The sequence below is a fragment of the Tupaia chinensis genome, unplaced genomic scaffold (assembly GCF_000334495.1).
Source record: "Tupaia chinensis unplaced genomic scaffold, TupChi_1.0 Scaffold144197_1, whole genome shotgun sequence".
Classification (NCBI taxonomy): domain Eukaryota; kingdom Metazoa; phylum Chordata; class Mammalia; order Scandentia; family Tupaiidae; genus Tupaia; species Tupaia belangeri.
This window is the reverse complement of record NW_006204054.1, coordinates 346,238-351,925: the sequence shown is the minus strand read 5'-3', so window position 1 is coordinate 351,925 and position 5,688 is coordinate 346,238. Positions and strand designations below refer to the sequence as shown.

At 47.2% G+C, this 5,688-nt stretch overlaps 1 pseudogene; it reads right to left on the bottom strand.

The window, feature by feature from the left end:
- LOC102499881 (40S ribosomal protein S2 pseudogene) overlaps positions 1-2,728 on the bottom strand; it is a 3,480-nt pseudogene extending 752 nt beyond the window's left edge.
- Positions 2,729-5,688: the final 2,960 nt, after the last annotated feature.

The following is a 5,688-nucleotide window of genomic DNA, read 5'->3' as shown; positions in this document are numbered from 1 at the left end:
GCCTTGGCCTCCTATCCCAGGGCCCCCTGCTGGGGTGTCATCCGCTGTTTGGTGTTTTCTCTTAGGCGCAGTGGAAAGACCAGCTTCCATTCTCTGCAGGGGACTTAAAGATAAGCCTGGTTATTGTGGCAGCAGAAGCAAACTGGGTCAGTGGGAGAGGATTCTTAGGTCCTGGTTTAGAAACTAGGTGTGCTGGCTTGGTGGTTAAGGGTGCTGGACTCCCACATGGCCAACTGTGGTTCGAGTCCTGGACCTGGCAGCTTGCTTTCTCTCTCTCTCTTTCTCTCTCACTCTATCCCTCTCTGGTCAAATTGAAATAAATAAATGAATGAATAAATAAAGTTAAATAAAATAATTTTTAAAAAAAGAAACTAGGTGTGCTTTTGTGAATACTTGAGCCATAGAATCTCTCAGAGGGTCACGTGGGAAGGGGCTGGTGGCCTTTCTTCCTTCCCATCTGTAAAGACTCTATTACATGAACTTCCTGCATGAAGAATTAGGCTCTGTCTATCTGAGGCAGGTGAAGGCTGGGTTCTGTGAGTTAAAGATAGACGTTAACAATCAATTTTCCCAAGGTTTAATAGATTAAGATGAACTCTTCAAAACAATTTTGAAAAGAGATTTTTTGCCATAGGGTATGCACGCTTGCCAGACAGAGAAAGAGAGAGAGAAATAGAGACAGTGAGAGAGAAAGTGAGAAATCACCCCCTAAGGGGATGGCCACATTCCCAGCATGATTTTCAAGTCACTGGGTCTGGGACTTAAAGCCTGGTCCGCCACGTGGCAGTCTAGGGACATAACCACTACACCACCTGCTGGCCCCAAGATGGACTGTTAAGACTATGTGTAATGTAGTCACATTGCTTTTAGGGTCTAGTGACAGTATTTTATGTCATTTACTAGGAGCTTAATGGTTTCATTTAAAAGTGTTATTTTTAGGGATAGCCTAAGGCAATTGGGCTCACATGGCTGACAGTGAGGTTTGAGTCCCAGATCTTCTGGCTTGAAAATCATGCTAGGTGTGTGTACATTCGAGCCCAAAATCCCGAGAAGAGGTGGAGGAGAAGGGACTGCAGCATGGCCAGTCCCCCGGCAGGTTCTTTCTCTCTCTGTCTCTTTCTGGAACTGCACATGCCCTATAGCAAGTGTAAGAGAAGAAAAAAGAGTATTATTAATTTTTAAAAAAGTTTTTGCTATAGTATGCCTGTGTTCACCAGAGAGAGAGAGAGAGAGAGAGAGAGAGAGAGAAATCACACCCCCAAGGGAATGACCACGTTGTAATCCCTTCTGTTCTCTTCCTGGGATTTCGGTCACGCACACACATTTGCTCAGTATGATTTTCAGGCCACTAGGTCCAGGACTTGAATAGCCATCTGGGAGTCCAGTGCCTTAACCGTTGTGCTACCTGCTGACCCCCAAAAGTGTTATTATTTTTTTAAGAATCATTTTATTTAACTTTCTTTCTTTCTTTTTTTTTTTCTTTCTCTTTATCTCTCTCTCTCTTTCTTTCTTCTTTAAATTTGACCAGAGAGGGAGAGGGAGAGAGAAAGTGAGAAAGAGAGAAAGTGAGAAAGCAAGCTGCCAGATCTGGGACTCAAACCACGTTGGCCATGGTTCAAGTACAGTGCCCTAACTACCACGCCACCTGCTGGCCCCCAAAAAGTGTTATAGTATATTGTGACTAGTAGATAGAAATGTAGATATCCTGTATCTAGTGACCTTGCTCAATTCTCATACATTTATTGAGAGATATGTGTTTGAATCTCCTGTCATGACTGTAGCTTTGACTAGTCCTCCTGTTAATTCATTAAGTTTTGGTTGTAATTGAAGCTCTGCTGTTCGGTACATGCAAATTTGGGATTCTGATACCTTCCCAATGGAAATGTCTGTTTTATATCTAGTCATGCTTCTTACCTTTTTAAAAAGGAATTCTTTATTTTATTATTATTTTTTATCATCATTTTTTAATTTGACCAGAGAGAGAAAGGGAAAGTGAGAAAGCAAGCCGTCAGGTCCGGCACTTGAACCATGATCAGCCATGTGGGAGTGCAGTGCGTTAACCATCATGTCACCTGCTGGCTCCCACCTTTTTTTTTTTTTTTTAACTTTTTTTTTTTCCGGGGGACCATCATTTCCCCTGCTGGCCCCCCCCTTTTTTTTTTTTTTTAACTCTTTTTATTGCCAGAGGACTCATGCCCTTGAGAGAGAGAGAGAGAGAGAGCGCCCCGTTGCAGCATAGTCATGCCACAATCCTCATTTCTACACTTCTCCACTCCATCACGATTGGGGGCATGCACGCACGTGTGTTTTTCGGTGTGTTCAAATTGCTGGGGCCAGGATTTGGCCTGCAGTTGGCCATGCAGGACCTGGCCCCCTCTGCTGCACTGCAGGGCCACCGCAGGCTTCTTTAAAGTCCACTCTCTAACACTGGGACAACTACAGCCGTTTTTTAGTGTTTATTGTTTATGTGGTATATTTCTCTGTCTTTTCAACCTCTCTGTGTTCTTATATTTAAATCGCGTCTCATAAGTAACACATGGTTGGCTGTAACGCATAGTAAGGGTGGCCTGACAATCTTACACATTGTCTTCAACAGAGAACAGTAAGTTTTAGCGAAGTGACAAGACAAAAGAAAACTGTCCCACTCCCCCAAAGGCCAGCCCTCGAAAGGCAAGTTTACGGGAAGACACTGATGGAAGGAAAGTTTGCTCACAAGCTCTGGCGCCATCTTCGAGCTGATAAGGGAGGAAAATGTATATCCTGTCTGTAGGTGGAAAAAGGGGGAAGGATAAAAAGACCTTTTCTCTTTGTGATTCTCTGAACTGCTTTTAGGCAGACGGAAGGGAGACAGAGAGTCCCCTTACATCTCCTTAATTGCCTTTAGCTCTAAAAAAGAGTTATGCCAAAGAGGTGTCCTCTGAGGTGACATGCTGGTTTCCTTCACTAGCATCTGATTTTATTTTTTTTGGAGAGGTTTTTGCTATAGGGCAATCGCCAGAAAGACAGAAAGCGAGAAATCACCCCTCAAATCACCCCCCCAGGGGGTATAGCCACCCCACATCCCTTCTCCTTCATTCTCCTTTCGGGATCTTGGGCAAGCACATGCGCCCGGTGTGAGTTTATGCCACCGGGTCCAGGACTTGAACCGCAGTCTGTTACATGGGAGTGCAGCGACACAGCCATCATGCCATCTGTTGGTCCCCATTCACTAGCATCTGAGCTTTGACGTCCTGCCTAGCTGCTACCCACAGGCTGAAATGGAACCTTCAAGGTGCTGGTATTAGGAGGTGGGGCCTCTGGGAGGTGATTAGGTAAAGTGGGTGGAACCCTCGTGAATGGGATTAGTGCTCTTATCAAAGAGACTCAAGAGGCACCACCTCTCACCCCGTCCACCACATGAAGACACAGCAGTGAGGTGTGCTGTCTGTGAAGCAGAGTGAGCGCTCGCCAGACGCTGAACCTGCTGATGCCTGGAACTTGGACTTGCCTCCAGAACTGTGGGAAACAAAATGTGCTGTTCATAAGCCATCCAGGCTATGGTATTTTGTTATAGCAGCCTGAAGGGACTAAGACACACCATAACTTCTTCAGTAGTTTAGTTTTTAATTCTATAGGGAAATGGATTGGTGCCCACCCTCCATCCTTTTCCGAAAGATTTTCTTCTTCCTTTTGCTTCCATAGCTCCTTCGTTCTTGTTCCATTTTTGTTTTAATTGACAGAGAGCATGTGTGCTTTCCAGAGAGAGATAAAGAGAGGGACAGGGAGACAGCATCCCATTCTCTCAAAGGGCATGGTCACACCGCAATCTTTTCTGTTCCATTTCTCCATCTTGTCAGGATTTTGGACATGCCCACATATGTACCCAGCATGTTTTTGGAGCCACTGGGGCTGGGATTCAAACCACAGTCAGCCATGTGGACCCAGCTCCCTTAACCATTAGGCTGTAGTAGTTTTTTAAAAATGTTTTTTATTTTTGCCAGAGGATGTATGTACTCACCAGAGAGAGCTAGACGGAGAAAGTTCCCTTACTGGAGTGTGGTCACACTACGATTCCTTTCCCTCCATTTCTCCATCCTCTTGAGATTGTAGGCATGCATACACATACACCTGGCATGTTCTTCAAGCTGCTGAGACCAGGATTTGAACGGCCACATGGATTTAGTTCCCTCAACTATTAGGCTCACTCGAGTAGTTGTTTTTTTTTGAGTAGGGCACATCTAAGTTTTATGTTAATTATGTGTTTAATTAAAAAATACAGAAGCACCTTACTAGAGATATAAAAATAAACCAAAACCACATGACACAAGAGCAAGCAGTCCCTGTAGGCTCCCCATTCACACAGAATTTGTTTCATTCCCCTCCTCGGATCTGGCTTAGACATGGTGGTCTTTAGGGAGATTCCATTCGTAAAACTGGCTTCCACTCTTGTCTCTAGCAGATTGACTAAAATCAACAAGACTGACGGCGCCAAATGCTGGCAAGGGTATGGACTGAACCCTGACGCTCTGCTGGAGGTGGTACCAGCCCGTGGTAAGGCTGCACACCTACTGAAGCTGAGCTCTGCCTGCCCCATGGCTACGCAACCCGGCTCTGAGCGGTGCATCCCACAGAAACGCACAGCTAAGTTTACGGAAGGGTGTGTCACGGATGTTCATAGCAGACAGGGACTACGCGACTGCCCGAGGCAGCATAGCCACACAGCCGAACACTGCATGGCAAGGAGAATGACACTCCAAACCTGTGTAGAGGAGTCTCAGTGACGGACACAGGGGAATTAAAGGCTCCAGACACAAAATAGCACGCACCGTGAGATTCTGCTCAGTGAAGGACAAAACTAGGTGAAATTAGTCTCTGGGTTGTCTCCGGGAAGGCCCTGGCTGGCGGGGTCATGAAGGAGGCTCTGGGCACTGGGAATGGCCGTCCCGACCTGCGTGGTGGGCAGCCTGTAGGTAAAGTCCGTTGAGCTGTGTACCTGAGACCTGCCTACCTCACTGTGTTTTCCATCTGAGTAGAAAAGGAATTTAGGGCGCCAGCAAGCGGCACAGTGGTTAGGGCAGGGATCTCACGTGACCAGCGGTGCAGTTTGAGTACTGGGCTTCCAGCTGTGTGCGCGCACATGTGTGTGTGTGCATGAGCCCCAAATCCCAAGAGGCGAGTGAGGAGAAGGGATCATGGTGTGGCCGTCCCCCCTGGTTGATGATTTTTCATTTTCCCTCTGTCTCTCTTCTGTAATGCATGTGCTCTACAGCAAAAAACTAAAGAAAGGAAAAGAACACAAGTTCTGAGGCATAGGACCCCTCTCTCCAAGCCCTGAGGACAGACTCCACCATGCACTGGCAGAGAGGGCTCCTAGAGTGACATGTGATCCAGGCTCGGCCTCCACCCCACACGAGCTCTTCCAGACCGTGGCTCCTCCCACACCGGGAGGCGCAGTCTGCCGCCCGCCCTCCTCACGCCCCACCTGGGCCTGGGTGGGCTTCTGTTCTGACCAGCATGCTATAACAGAAGTGACACTGGCTGACTTCCAAGGCCAGGTCATAAAAGGCGCTGGCTTCCTCCGGCTCTCTTTGACCAGCTTCTTTGAAACCACCAAGCAGGAAGCTGGTTGTCCTGATGTCACTGTGCCGTAGAGACCACAGAGGGAGACCACAGGGAACTAGAGAGAGGTGCCCAGAGAACCCCAGCTGT